Source organism: Nicotiana tabacum, chromosome 11 (assembly GCF_000715075.1).
Source record: "Nicotiana tabacum cultivar K326 chromosome 11, ASM71507v2, whole genome shotgun sequence".
Taxonomy (NCBI): Eukaryota; Viridiplantae; Streptophyta; class Magnoliopsida; order Solanales; family Solanaceae; genus Nicotiana; species Nicotiana tabacum.
In genome coordinates this window covers 4,033,541-4,049,441 of record NC_134090.1, presented here as the reverse complement: position 1 = coordinate 4,049,441, position 15,901 = coordinate 4,033,541, and positions in this window count along the sequence as shown.

The following is a 15,901-nucleotide window of genomic DNA, read 5'->3' as shown; positions in this document are numbered from 1 at the left end:
TCCCCGTATTAGGGCGGACAACTTTCAAATAACCAACGTGATGCTCACTTTGCTCGAGCAACGAGGGTTCTTCACCGGTGCACTGGGTCAAAATGTATACAAACACTTGAAAGGGTTCGTAGATACGTGTTGGGGGAGCGAACAAACAAATGTCTCCGAGGATGCTTTGAGGCTAAGGCTTTTTCCCTTCTCTCTATGGGGGAAAGCTTTATATTGGTTGGAACATTTGCCAAATAATTCCATTCATACTTGGGATGAATTAGTGGAGAAATTTATTTCTAAGTACTTCTCTCCCTAGTACATGGCTATTCTTCGGGATGAAATTCTAGCATTCAAGCAAGAGCCCAATGAACCACTACACGAGATATGGAAAAGGTATAGAACAATGGTGAAAGAGTGCCCCAATAACGATATGACGGAGAACGTGATTCAACAAACTTTCTATTGGGGGATCAATACAACCAACCAATATGTAGTGAATCAACTTGTCGGTGGGAACTTCATGACGATGCCTTATGCGGAGGCATGTGATATCTTGGATGAGATGGAGGATATTTCATTGGAGTAGAAATCTCGGGCTAATGTTCCACAAGGTGATCCCAATGTGATTCTTCCTCACAAAGAGTTGCATGACCATGGATAAGCCATAGCCAAGTTGACTACCACCATGAACCAATTGGCAAAGGCTCAACTTCAACAAGTGCAAAACCCAAGTCAAGTCAATGCAATGGAGGGAGTAAGTATGATGGTGAACAATCGAAGAAGAAGAAATCCACAAGTGCAACAAAGAGTGGACAACTTTATGCAAGATGATAGTGGATTTAATCAAGATGACTCTTACAATGACCAAGAAGAAGAGGTCCAATATGTGAACAACTTTCAAGGGCAAAGAAACAACTTCCAAGGCCCTAGCCAACAACAATGGAGATCTTAAAATAATCAAGGCAATTAGAATTCTCACAACCAAGGTAATTGGAGTGGTGAAAACAATCAAAGCAATTGGAATAACAACAACAATCAAGGGAATTGGAGTGGAAGCAATAATCAAAGGAATTGGCATAACAACAATAACCAAGGTAATTGGGGAGGCAACAATCAAGGAAATCGGGGGTTGGGTTTCCAAAGGCCCCCGATGTATCAACAACCGAGCAACCCACCTCCTTATCCTTCCCATGGTCCCAATTCTTCCAACAATGAAATGGGCCGTATTGAGAACATGTTCAAGCAAATGATGGAGAAGAATGTTGTTTCTGATGCCCATCTTGATTCACACAACACATCGATCCGCAATTTAGAAGTGCAAATGGGGCAAATCTCTCAAGTTTTAAATTCTCGTCCCAAGGGGGCACTAACAAGTGACACGGTGGTGAACTCAAAGGGTGGGAACAATACGGGGCATGCCATGGCTGTTACTACATGAAGTGGAAGAGGTAGGAATGCACCCACCTCAAGTCAAAGGCAACTTGTGGATGATGAGAAAGTGGTAGAAGAAGAAGAGATCCCGAACAATATGGTGCAAACAAATGATGAAGTGCGGATTGATATTGATGACACTGTGGAAGAGACTCAAGAGGAAGTGAACCAGTCTAGGGATCATGTTATTGACATACCGGAACCAGTAGTGCAAAAAGATAAGGCACCATTTCCTAAGCCACCTCCTCCATACCGTCAAAGGCTCGTCAAGCAAAATGGTGAGAATTAATTCAAAAAGTTCATTGACATGATGAAGAGTCTCTCGATAAATGTGCCATTAGTTGAAGCCTTAGGTCAAATGCCCGGTAATGCAAAGTTTATGAAGGAATTGGTGACAAAGAAGCGGTCGATGAATTTTGAAACTATCAAAGTCACTCATCAAGTGAGTGCGATTATGCATTAGATGGCTTCTAAATTGGAAGATCCCGGTGCTTTCACAATCCCTTGTACCATTGGAAGTGCCGAGTTTGCTAAAGCTCTTTGTGACCTTGGGGAAAGTATCAATTTGATGCCCTATTCGGTTTTTAAGGCCTTGGGAATTGGGCAACCAAGACCCTCATCTATGATATTACAAATGGCCGATCGTACAATGAAGAGACCGTTGGGAGTGATTGAAGATGTATTGGTTCGTGCTGATAAGTTTATGCATTCGACGGATTTTGTTATTCTTGATTGTGAAGTTTATGATTGGAGTTGAATCCATTGCCTCTACATCTTAGGTATGAATTTCTTGCCCTTGTTCTACTTTGCTGGTTATTCTTTTCTCTTGTTTGATTAACGTGCAGGTTGACTCCATATTAGCGGTGATCCACAAGAGGAAGAAGGATATTGGGTGGACTTTGGTGGATATTCGGGGAATAAGCCACATATTTTGCATGCACAAGAATAACTTGGAGGAATATGCCAAACCACAAAGGACACTCAACGAATCTATGCAAGACGTGGTCAAAATGAGATTATCAAATGGTTGGATGTTGGGGTTGTCTATCCATTTTTGATAGTTCGTGGACTTCTCCGATGCAATGTGTCCCAAAGAAGGGGGGGAAACCAGTGGTCACAAATGACAAGAATGAGTTGATTCCCACAAGAACGGTGACCAGGTGGAGAGTATGTATGGACTATCGCAAGCTAAACAAAGTCACGAGGAAAGACCATTTTCCCATTTCCCTTCCTTAACCAAATGCTTGATAGGTTGGCCGGTCGTGCTTTCTATTGATTTCTTGATGGATATTCGGGCTACAACCAAATCCTTATTGCTCCGGAAGATCAAGAGAAAACAACTTTCACATGTCCCAATTGCATTTCGCTTTCAAACGGATGTCATTTGGCTTATGCAATGAACCAATGACTTTTCAAAGGTGTATGATGGCGATCTTTATGGATATGGTAGAGGACTACCTTGAAGTCTTCATGGATGACTTCTCGATAGTCGATGATTCCTGATTGCTTGGTGTAACGACCTAACTTATCATTTTGTGAATTAGCATCTCATTCAATGACTTAAGGTCCCAAGAAACTTTGTGATGTGTATTATGACTTGCGTGTGTGGTCGAGTTTGATTTTCGGATGATTAAGGATCAAATTGGAAGAATAATTCGTATTTAAGTTGACTGGGGAGTTGACTTTTGAGCAAACGAATCCAGAATAGAGTTTTGATGATTCTAATAGCTCCGTGTGGTGATTTTGGACTTAGGAGCGTGTCCTGAAAATTATTTGGAAGCTTATGGCTAAATTAGGCTTGAAATGGCTAAAATAGAAATTTAAGTTTGGAAGTTTGACCGGGGAATTGACTTTTTGATATTGGGGCCGGAATCCGATTCTGAAAATTGGAATACCTACATTATGTCATTTATGACTTGTGTGCAAAATTTGAAGTCATTCTGGATTGATTTGATACGTTTCGGCGCAAAACATAGAAGTTGGAAGATTGGAAAACCCATAATTCGATTTGAGGTGCGATTCGTAGTTTTGACTTGATTTGAAGCCTCCACTAAGTTCGTATTGTATTTTGGTACATGTTGGTATATTTGGTTGAGGCCCCGAGGGACTTGGGTGTATTTTTGGATCATTGGTTGAGAGATTAGTAAAGTTACGAAATTTGGGAGTTTGGCCATGGTCAATATCATGTCAAGACCACTTCTTTTCAGTGTTTTGAGTGCGCGAGCAGGTCCGTAGCGCGTTTTATGATTGAAATTCATATATGTTTTGTGTCCGGGAGGTTCAGGATGAGTTTCAGGGTGAGTTTTGAGCGGTGTCTAGGCATTTCGTCACTCTAATGTTGTTTCGGAACTTTTGGAAAAGTGCGGACCGCAGAGGTAAAGTGCGGACCGCACAATGTTGAGTGTGGCTGCACTTTAGAGGAAAAGTGCAGACTGCAGAGGACAAGTGCGGACCGCACAATTTTATGTGCGTCCGCACTACAGAGGAAAAGTGTGGACCGCACAATTTTGTGTGCGGCCGCGCATAAGAGGTTATGCAGGTTCGATGGTCCGACTTCGGAGGCTTATATCTTTTAATCCACAACGTATTTGGAGATGATTCAAAAATGAAACTTGTATCCCTTTGAATCTAGTTTCTAGAGAGGTGTAGCAAAAATCATTTGGACATTTGTAGAGAAAGTTAAAGGTCAATGTACTGAAGCCTGGAAGTCAGAGTTTCAAAAGTGCGGCCGCACAATTTTGAGTCCTACCGCAACACCTGGGATTGTGCGACCACACAAGAAAATGTGCGTTCAGCATAATGGGGATCAAATTTTGTACTATATGAATGAGGGTTTCATCTCATTATTCATTTTTAGACTCTGGGAGCTCGGTTTGTGGCAATTCTTCAGGGGGTTTTCAAAGAATTCTTTGGGGTAAGTTATTCTAACTCGGTTTTGGCTATATTACACGAATCTATTATTATCTTCATCATTTAATCAGTGAATTGAGTTGGAAATTTGGGAAAAAGTTATAAAACTTTTCAAAAACGAAAAATATAGATTTGGAGGACGATTCGTTATTGGAATTTGGTAAAATTGGTATGGTTGGACTTGTACCTGAATGGGTGTTCGAATTTCATGAAAATTTCGCCGGGTTCCGAGAGGCAACTCCCTTGTTGACTTTGGTTGAATTTTTAATGCAAAATTTTAAGTTGATGTTTTATTATCCGGAATTGTTTCTGATGAATTTTAATGAAGATATACAATTAATTTGGTTAGATTTGAGCTGTCCGGAGGTCAATTCAAGCAAGAAAGCAATTTTGGAATATCGGCCTAACTTCAAAAAGGTAAGTATCTTGCCTAACCTTGAGTGGGGGATATTTCCCTTAGGCATTGAGTCTTATGTGGAAGTTGTGTGATTGAAAGCCGTGTACGCGAGGTGACGAGTACGTATTCAGGCTTATATGTGCAAAATTTATTGGGTTAAAGTCTTAGGCATTTTTGTGTAGTAAATTGGATAATTGTTGGCATCTATTAAATCCTTTATTTGTCACACCCCATTCCTTATTTGTCGAATTTGTTTTTATATGATAATTAGGTATGGTTGTCATTTCAATTTTTTTGTGCATTTCGTGAGTTTGTTGATTTGATATTTCCTGAAAATTATTATATTATGGATTTTTCATCTGCAAATAATTAATTAAATAAGTTTAAAAGTGTTATAGATATTTTATCAAAAAATTGAGATAAAAGAGGGTGTTGTCTTATGCTGAGTTATTTTTTCATCTATGTTATTGTTTTTGAGGTTTTATATACGTTGTGTGGAGCCTTGGACTATTTGTTGAGAAATTTATTGATTGTGCTATATCTTTGGAATTCGATTGTGGTCAGTGGGCAAATTGTGATATGAATTATTGTATTATATTGTTGTCTAAATACTCTCCTTGATGTTATTTATGCTTCCAACCTTGCTTGTTAATGATATATATGTGCTTGGTAAGGAAGAGTGTAAAGCACGAAGGGTGATGCTGTGCCATTTCATATACATTATCATATGCGGGAGAGTGTAAAGCACGAAGGGTGATTCCGTGCCATTGAGAGTGTAAATCACGAAGGGTGATACCGTGCCATTTTATTTATATTATTAGGTGAGGATGAGAGTAAAAGTACGAAGGGTGATGCCGTGCTATTATTTTTATATTATCATATGTTAATGGCACGAACAGTGTTTTCCTGCAGGCGAGGATAAGAGACGTACATTATATTGTGATATCTTTTTGTTATGTGATCATTCTAGCCTTTATCTTGAGATATTATTGTGCACCTATATTTTCTATGTGACTTGTAGTCGTTGTTGCTTCCTGTGTACCTCCCACTTTATTTCTTTTATTGTTATTGGCATTTCTCCCACCTAGTTGGTATTGCTATATGTATGCACGGTGAGAAAGAGATAAATGCACGAAGGGTGTTGCCATGCCAATTGATTTGATCTACATATATATATATTGGGTGAGAATGCGACAAGTGCATGAAGGTATTGCCGTGCTATTTGATGTGATATGTTGAATGTATTTCTTACACTAGGAAAGTTAAATGAGGTGTCACAGGGTGAGATTTATTTGAAAGAATTATATTTGAAGATATTTATTTAAAGGAATTATATTTGAAAGATATTTACTTGAAGGGCGTATTAGAGCTCTAGGTTCATAGGTTCTAAGAGTCACAAACGAGTCTTGCGGATCGGTACGGAGACATCTGTACTTATCGTCGAAAGGCTACAAAACTGTTACTAAATTTCCACTTCTTTCATTCATGTCGTGCGAAATTATTAATTTTGGGGTTTGGGCCTTTGTATCTCAGTTCTATCACGGATGGTGAGGAGACGGGCTACCGGAATAGCTGAGCAGACACTCGCGCATTCGGCTAGGGCCGCAAGAGGCCGAGGCCGAGGTAGAGGTCGAGGAATGGCACGTGTCATAGTTAAATCTCCTGTCAGAGTAGCGGTTCAAGAGCCGCCAGTAGCTCCAGTTGGGGGACAAGTACCAGAGACATCTGCTATTACCCCCGGACTTCAGTAAACTTTAGCACAGTTCCTGAACATATTTGGTATATTAACTCAGGCAGGATTGATCTCCGTTGCACCAAATATTTCACAGATTGGGGAGGGAGCTCAGAATTTTACCGCTGGTACTCCAGAGCAGCAGGTCTACATTGGTCAGATTCTGGGTATGGTGCTGGTACAACATGTTATTTCGGTTTAGCCTGAGTTCAGACGAGGGACAGCAGAAGAAGAACAAAAAGAGACTTTAGAGATTAAAGAGGTATAATCCACCTACCTTTAGTGGCACAGCTACCGAGAATACCCGGGGATTTCTAGAAAAGTGCCACTGTATTCTCCGCACCATGGGTATTGTGGAAGTGAGCGAAGTTGCCTTTACTACATTTCAGTTGACAAGAGTAGCATATCGATGGTGGCAGGCTTATGAAGAGGGCAGACTAGCCGATGCAACACCACCAACTTGGGATTCATTTTCGGAGATATTATTGAAAGAGTTTATTCCCCAGACTCTTCGAGATGCGTGGCGCACAGAGTTTGAACGGTTGCGTCAGGGCACCATGAAGGTATCAAAATATCTTATCAGGTTCAGTGAGTTAGACACCATATACCTATCTTGGTTCCTACGGTTAGAGAGTGAGTCCGCGGATTCATTGAAGGGCTTTATTATCATTTTAAAATATGTATGGATCGAGAGTTGTAGACTGACATTCCATTTCAGCAAGCAGTAGAGATTGCCAAGATGTTAAGACGTGTTTGAAATGAGGAGAAAGAGTCTAAGGAGGCCAAAAGGCCTAGGAACTCTGGAGGATTTAGTAGATTCTACTCTGCAACTATGACTCATCATGGCGGAGGCTCGGGTAGTCAGTCAGCCCAGTCCGCAATTTAGAATACGCTTAGTGCTTCAGTTAATACTTTTAGTGCACCACCGGCACCGGGTTCTTACAATAGTTATTCCAGTTATGCGGCAGAGACTCAGTATGAGAGGTCGCGCCCGCAGAGGTGTTGTTATGAATGTGGTGATACTAGACACATCAAGAGAAATTGTCCTAGACTTAGGAGGAGTGGATTTCATCAGAACACTCAGGATACAAGCTTTATTCAAGTTAATACTCCACGTGCACAACCAGTTAGGGGTAGAGGACAGGCGGGTAGGGGGCGCCTAAGAAGTGGAGGCCCGACCCGTTGATATAATTGCTATGAATTGGCAGAGGTCGATACAACAGATGGTGTAGTTACAGGTATGATTTAATTTATATTAAAAGGATCACCATTCTTATTTAGATTCAATTCCGATTATCGAGGTGAGAACTCCTTTCATGCTCCTTATATGATGTGATTTCGGGATAATTGATTATCGGAATTGTTTCTGATGAATTTTAATGAAGATATACAATTAATTTGGTTAGATTTGAGCTGTCCGGAGGTCAATTCAAGCAATAAGGAGATTTTGGAATATCGGTCTAACTTCAAAAAGGTAAGTATCTTGCCTAACCTTGAGTGAGGGATATTCCCCTTAGGCATTGAGTCTTATGTGGATGTTGTATGATTGAAAGCCGTGTACGCGAGGTGACGAGTACGTATTTGGACTTATATGTGCAACATTTATTGGGTTAAAGTCTTAGGCATTTTTATGTAGTAAATTGGATAATTGTTGGCATCTATTAAATCCTTTATTTGTCACGCCTCATTCCTTGTTTGTCGAATTTTTTTTTATATGATAATTGGGTATGATTGTAATTTGAATTTTTATGTGCATTTTGTGAGTTTGTTGATTTGATATTTCATGGAAATAATTATATTATGGATTTTTCATCTGCAAATAATTAATTAAATAAGTTTAAAAGTGATATTGATATTTTATCGTAAAATTGAGATTAAAGAAGGTGTTGTCCTATGCTGAGTTATTTTTCCATCTATGTTGTTGTTTTTGAGGTTTTATATACGTTGTATGGATCCTTGAACTATTTGTTGAGAAATTTATTGATTGTGCTACATCTTTGGAATTCGATTGTGGTCAATGGGCAAATTGTGATATGAATTGTTGTATTGTATTGTCGTCTAAATACTCTCATTGATGTTATTTATGCTTCCAACCTTGCTTGTTAATGATATATATGTGCTTGGTAAGGAAGAGTGTAAAGCACGAAGGGTGATGCTGTGCCATTTCATTTATATTATCAGGTGAGGATGAGAGTAAAAGCACGAAGGGTGATGCTGTGCCATTATTTTTATATTATCATATGTTTATGGCACGAACAGTGTTTTCGTGCAGGCGAGGATAAGAGACGTACATTATATTGTGATATCTTTTTGTTATGTGATCATTCTAGCCTTTATCTTGAGATATTATTGTGCACCTATATTTTCTATGTGACTTGTAGTCGTTGTTGCTTCCTGTGTGCCTCCCACTTTATTTCTTTTATTGTTATTGGCATTTCTCCCACCTAGTTGGTATTGCTATATGTATGCACAGTGAGAAAGAGATAAATGTACGAAGGGTGTTGCCGTGCCAATTGATTTGATCTACATATATATATTGGGTGAGAATGAGACAAGTGCACGAAGGTATTGCCGTGCTATTTGATGTGATATATTGAATGTATTTCTTACACCAGGAAAGTTAAATGAGGTGTCACAGGGTGAGATTTATTTGAAAGAATTATATTTGAAGATATTTATTTGAAGGGATTATATTTGAAAGATATTTACTTGAAGGGAGTATATTCGAAATATATTTATTGGAAAGTATTTTATCCTCAGGATTATTATTTGAAAATCATATTGACGAAATATTTATATTTGAAGGACTTGATTAATTAATTGTACTTGTATTCATTATTTGTTGCGCAATATTAATGATGTTCTTGTTGTCCTGCTGTGCATATCACTGGTTTATTAGTGTTTCCATCATTGAGATTTATTTTCTATTATTTTTGTATACTATATTGCATAGATTATAAGACTAGTGAGTGTCGATTGTGGTGTACTCATACTACACTTCTGCATATTTTATTTTTGTGCAGAGCCAGGTATATGAGATATCGGACTCGGACAGAGTTAAAGTGTGATCACAAGTATTCAAGGTAGAGCTGCTTGGTCGTCGCAGTCTCTTGGAGTCTTTCCATTTTTATTGTACTGTTAATTTCTTATTCGGACAGTATTGTACATTCGGTCTTCGAGATCATTCCATGTATTCAGTTAGAGTTTGTGACTCAGTATTACCAGTCTTGGGAGGTTATTTTTTAAATATTTCCGCTGTTAGTGTTGACGCTTGTTTTGAATAAAACAAAATGGCTTGAATTGTTGTTATAATCGGCTTACTTAGTCTTAGAGAATATGTGCCATCACGACGCCTGTGGTGGGATTTTGGGTAGTTACACTTGAAAAATTTAGATAGAGTATTGGCAAGGTGTGAAGAAATGAATTTCGTGCTAAATTGGGAGAAATACCATTTCATGGTCGAGGAAGGCATTGTCCTTGGCCACAAAATTTCAAATAATGGCATAGTGATCGACAAGGCAAAGATAAAGGTGATTTCTAAACTTCCACCTCCAACCTCAATGAAAGGCGTGCAGAGTTTCTTGGGTCATGCGGGGTTCTACCGGTGCTTCATAAAGGATTTTTCTAAAGTGGTGAACCCATTGTTCAAGCTCTTAGAGAAAGATGCTAAGTTTCTCTTCCATGATGATTGCATGAGAGCCTTTGAATTGCTAAAGTTCAAGTTGACAACCACTCCCATTATCACCGCTCCTAATTGGAGTATTCCTTTAGAGTTCATGTGTAATGCTAGTGATGTAGTAGTTAGAGCAGTTTTAGGGCAACGCATCAACAAGTTTTTTCATCCGGTCTACTATGCTTGTAAGACCATGAATGATGCCCAAGTCAATTACACCATTACAGAGAAAGATCTCCTTTCCATTGTGTTTGCAATTGAGAATTCCGCCCATACTTGATGTGTACAAAGGTTATTGTTCATACAGATCATGCGGCACTTCGCTATCTTATGAGCAAGAAAGATTCAAACGCTCGGTTAATGAGATGGGTTCTATTGTTGCAAGAGTTTGATATTGACATCCAAGATCGAAAAGGGAGTGAAAATCAATTAGCGGACCACTTGTCTCGTTTGGAGGAGGAGGGGAGGCCGCATGATGGCCTTGAAATCAATTGACTCCTTCCCCGACGAGCAACTCTTGGCTATTTCAATGAAGGAGGTGCCATGGTTTGCGGATCTAGCAAACTTCCTTGTGTGTGGAATCATCCCGGATGAGTTCTCTTCAAATCGACGGAAGAAGCTCAAGCGGGTTTGTCAAGATAATTATTGGGACAAGCCATACCTTTTCTAGATTTGCACGGATGGGGTAATTAGAAGATGTGAGGAAAAATCAAATATTGTGGATAAAAAAAGGTGTAGCGACCGACCGGTCATTTTGAGAATTTACGTCTCGTGTAGTGTCTTAAGGTCTCAAGCAGCTTTGTATTATGTATTATGATTTGCGTGTGTGGCCGAGTTCGAATTTTGGATGATTCGAGATTAATTTGGAAAGATAATTCTTGTTTTAGAAGCTTAAGTGAAAAGAGTTGACCGGAGTTTGACTTTTGTGTAGACGACTGCGAAATGGTATTTTGATGATTCCAGTAGATTCGTATGGCGATTTTTAACTTGGGCATATACCCGGACTTGCATTAGGATATTCCTAGAAGGTTTCGGCACTAATTGGCGAAAGTTGGAAATTTGAAAGGTTTGAAATGTTCATAAGTTTGACCGAGAGTTGACTTTAATGATATCGGGTTCGGATGTTGGTTCCGGTAATTTGAATAGCTTCGTTATGTTATTTGGGACTTGTGTGCAAAATTTGGATTCATTTTGGGTTGATTTGATATATTTCGTCACGCATTTTGGAAGTTGGAAGATTTGAAAATGCATAAGTTCGATTCGAGGTGCGATTTATAGTTTCGACATTGTTTGATGTAATTTGAGGCCTTGGGTAGGTCCGCTCTATGTTATAGGACTTGTTGGTATATTCGGACAGAGTCCGGAGTGGCTCGGATGAGTTTCGGACGAGGTTCAGATTGTTTGGATCATTTTTGGTTAAGGCTGTTTGGCAGAGTTCTAATGTGGTTGCACCTGTGGAACACTAGGCGCAAGTGCGATTGGCGCAAGTGCGAAGATTAACGCGCAGAAGCGGAATTGGTAGGCTGGGCGTGAGGTCGCAGATGCTGGCATTTGTGCGCACCTGTAACATCGCAGGTGCAGTAACTTGGACCGCATAAGCGAGGATTTGCCAGGTGGAGATTTTAGCCTTGCAGAAGCGGAGTTCGAGTCGCAGAAATGGTTATTTGTGGTGTAGGTGTGATCCCTAGGCAGAATGTTAGGAGACGAGGGTTAGTCATGCGCACCATTTCTTTGGAGTTGGAAGTTTCGATTTTGGGCAATTTTGGAGGGGCTCTTCACGAGTTTGATTTGGATAAGTGTTCTTTATCCGAAATTGATTATATTTTATGATTCCATACTCATTTATATCATTAAATTAGTGAATCGAATGGAAGAAAATGGGAAATTTTGTAAGAACTTTCAAAATGTAAAATGAGGATTTGAAGGGCGATTCGATATCGGAATTTGATCATTTTGGTATGGTTGGACTCGTATCGGAATGGGTGTTCGGATTTTGTGAATTTTATCAGGTTCCAAGGTGCGGTCCGGAGTTGAATTTTTAGTTTTAGTTAAAAGACCAAAGTTTTATCATCCAAAACTGGTTGTTTTGGCTAGATTTGAGCAGTCCAGGGGTTATTTCGCTCGAGAAAGTCATTTTAGAATATCGGTCTAGATTCTTTGAGGTAAGTATCTTATCTAACATTGTGTGAGGGAATTACCCCTTAGGATTTGAGTCGTTTGTGCTATTTGCGTGATGTGAAAGCCGTGTACGCGAGGTGACACGTACGTACTTGAGCTTGTGTGTGAAAAATATACTGGTCTAGACTCTTAAGCATCTCTTATATACTTATTTGGAATTGATAGAACATATTATATCATTTATTCGTCATGTCTACTATCACATGCCTTACTTGTAGTTGTCGCTACATGTCACATTCTTTACTTGTCGAGTTGCTCTTATATGCTTTATTTGGAGTTGTTACCACTTTTACCATTACGTGATTTCTTTTATCGTTGAGTTGCAATTTCACGGAGATACTTTCACTGTTGAGTTTATTTTTAAACAATTAATGGGAATTGCAGTTATCCAAAGGCTTTAATTTATTTTACCCGAAGTTGTGTTTAAAGGAGGTGTTGTTCTTTGATGAGTTACTTTTCCATTCATGTTGTTGTTATTGATATTGTAAACATGTTGTGTTAAGTCGTGGGCTATTTGTTGTGAAATTATTGATATCGTGAAATCTTTGAAAAGGTTGTGGCCTAAGGGAACGTGTGATATGAGTTGATTATGTTGTGTTGTTGTGGTGATAGTACACGTGAATTGTTGTGTGATTGGGTTGTTGTTATGCAGAGTATAAGGGTGGCATTTCACTATTGTTATCATATGGGGCGTAAGGGTGGCATCTCACTGTTGTTGAATGTATGGAGCGATACTGGTGGCTATTGTGTTATTGTCTGTGCGGAGTGATAAGGTGGCTATTGCACAGAGAGATAAGGGTGGCTATTATACGGAGTGATACAGGTGGCTCTAGGAGATATAAGGGCGGCTAATGATACTGTTAGGGCGGAGTAATACGGGTGGCTAATTATACGGAGTGATACGGGTGGATATTGGAGAGATACGTGTGGGAAATGTCAGAGATGATGTGTGATGGTTTGGAGACATTGTGTTGGTGAATTTCGTGTGATGGTGTGACTTTCATTGTGTTTGTTATACCCTTTGCGTGACTTGTCTTGTTGTTTCGATGAGCTATTCGATGTCTTTGTTATTACTTATTGATTTGGGCTGCAGCAATACACTTGTACAAGCATATACTGTAGCATACCACTTATACTAGCTCACGAGTACGAAACTTGACATTTATGGATCATGCCAATGTATGCTGGTATTATCCGTTTCCATGTTTTTATTGAGCCTGTAATTATACCAGGCGGATTGTGATGGTGAGCCTGTAATTATACCGGGCGAATTGTGGTAGTAAGCCTGTGATTATACCAGGCGGATTGTGATTGTAAGCCTGTGATTATGCGGGGTAGTTTTTGATGTGTGATCATGCCGGGCGGATTGTGACTATGAGCCTGTGATCATGCCGGGCGGATTGTGACTGTAAGTCTGTGAGTATTGCTAGGTGGATTGTGATTTTGGCAGGTGAGATGTCCGTTCGGTTATGATTTTGAGATTTGGGCATGATGTGTCATGAGTATGTGATGGCGGGTTGAGACCCAAGACTCGTGACTATGATATGTGGTATCACAGAGTGATTTCGTTGTGAAACTTGTGTTAGACAGCTTGATAAATTGTTTGCCCTTTGTGTTCCTTATTTGGTTTTAAATGACGTTTTCCCGGTGTTCTTATTGCTTTACTGCCTATATGCACAAGTTGAATTTGTTGCTATTTACTATTAGCTTTAACCTGCTATACTGCACATGTTATTTTGTCTAGTGAGTGTCTTGATTGTACCTCATCACTGCTCTACCGAGGTTAGTCTTGATACTTACTGAGTACCGACTGCGGTGTACTCATACTACACTTCTGCACATTTTTGTGCAGAGCTAGGTATTGGAGATATCGGACTCGGGCAGAGTACCATATTGGTCGCGAGAATTCAAAGTAGAGCTTCTTGGTCGTCGCAGTCCCTTGGAGTTCTTTCCTTTCTTTGTATTGTCAGCTTGTATTCGAACAGTATTGTATTTCGATCTCTGAGATCTTTTCATGTATTCAGTTAGAGTTCATGACTCTGTATTACCAGTTTTGGGAAGTTATTATGATTATTGCCGCGTAGACTTATTCCTCTTTTGTCTCGGCACTTATATTAAACAATGTTTCAAATTATTATTATAAAAGGAAAAATAATTACTTAATGGTTATAGAAGTCGGCTTATTTAGTCTTAGAGACTAGGTGTCATCACGATATGCTACGGAGGGAAATTGGGGTCGTGACAAAAGGTTAAAAAATCAATTAAAGTGAACTGGAGGGAGTAATGTTTTCATAATGAATTTAATTGTGAGATTCAATTGTATTTAACAGTAAGAATTTATTGGGGTTTTGGAAAATGGGCAACAGAGCTAGGATATAATGCTTATATCAAAATTGCTTCTTCTTCCCAAAAGGAAAAAGTGACGATATAGATTTTAAGTCATCGACATGGACTTTACAAAGGTAATTTTTGTTTTAATTAATTGCAGTAGTTGATTCTTCTATATAAACTTTTTGAGAAAATAACATTCCTTCACATTTATGGACCTACATTTGTTGTCACTTTCTATCTGCGCAAAGAAAAATAAGACCATAGTACTGCTTTTGATTAGTGCAACTATTGTGTGTGACTAAGAAAACTACTGGGATATTGCCCTGCATTTTCGTTGTAGCTTCATATATCGACTTGTACTTTTAGTTGTCCCTTGTGTACATAGTATAGTAGTTGATTCTTCTATATAAAAATTTTGAGAAAAGTAACATTCCTTCTCATTTATGGACCTATATTTGTTGTCACTTTCTATCCGCGCAAAGAAAAATATGACCATAGTACTTTTGATTAGTGCAATTGTTGTGTGTGACTAAGAATACTACCGGGATATTGCCATACATTTTTGTTTTAGCTTCATATATCGGCTGGTACTTTTAGCTGTCCTTTGTGTACATATTACAGTACTTGATTCTTCTATATAAAAAATTGAGAAAAGTAACATTCCTTCTCATTTATGGGCCTATATTTGTTGTCACTTTCTATCCGCACAAAGAAAAATAAGACCATAGTACTACAATTGTTGTGTGTGACTAAGAAAACTACTGGGATATTGCCATGCGTTTTTGTTTTAGCTTTATGTATCGGCTTATACTTTTAGCTGTCCCTTGTGTACATATTGCAGTGGAATTTGGTGCAGGACATTAAGAACAAGCTTCACAAAAAACTCATACTATTTACTTTCTATTAGGAATAGTCGGAGGTGGATCAAGAATTTTAGGAAGATGAGTGCACTATTACGAGGAGGTGAATCAAAGATATAAATTTTGCGGGTTCAACGTTTGGTTTTTACTATTGCACCCATTACACTTTTGGAATGATAAGTTCAAAATTATTATTTTTTAATAGTAATTTTTTTTACATCTATATTCATACTCCGTGCTTAAATTATCGGGATCAGTTGAACTCAATAGCGTACTGTATGTTGCTGTCACGACCCGGAATTCCCACCGTCGGGACCGTGATGGCGCCTAATATTTCACTTGTTAGGCAAGCCAATGTTAGAACAATTTATACTTTTTAACAATTTAAATTTAATTAATGAAGTAGA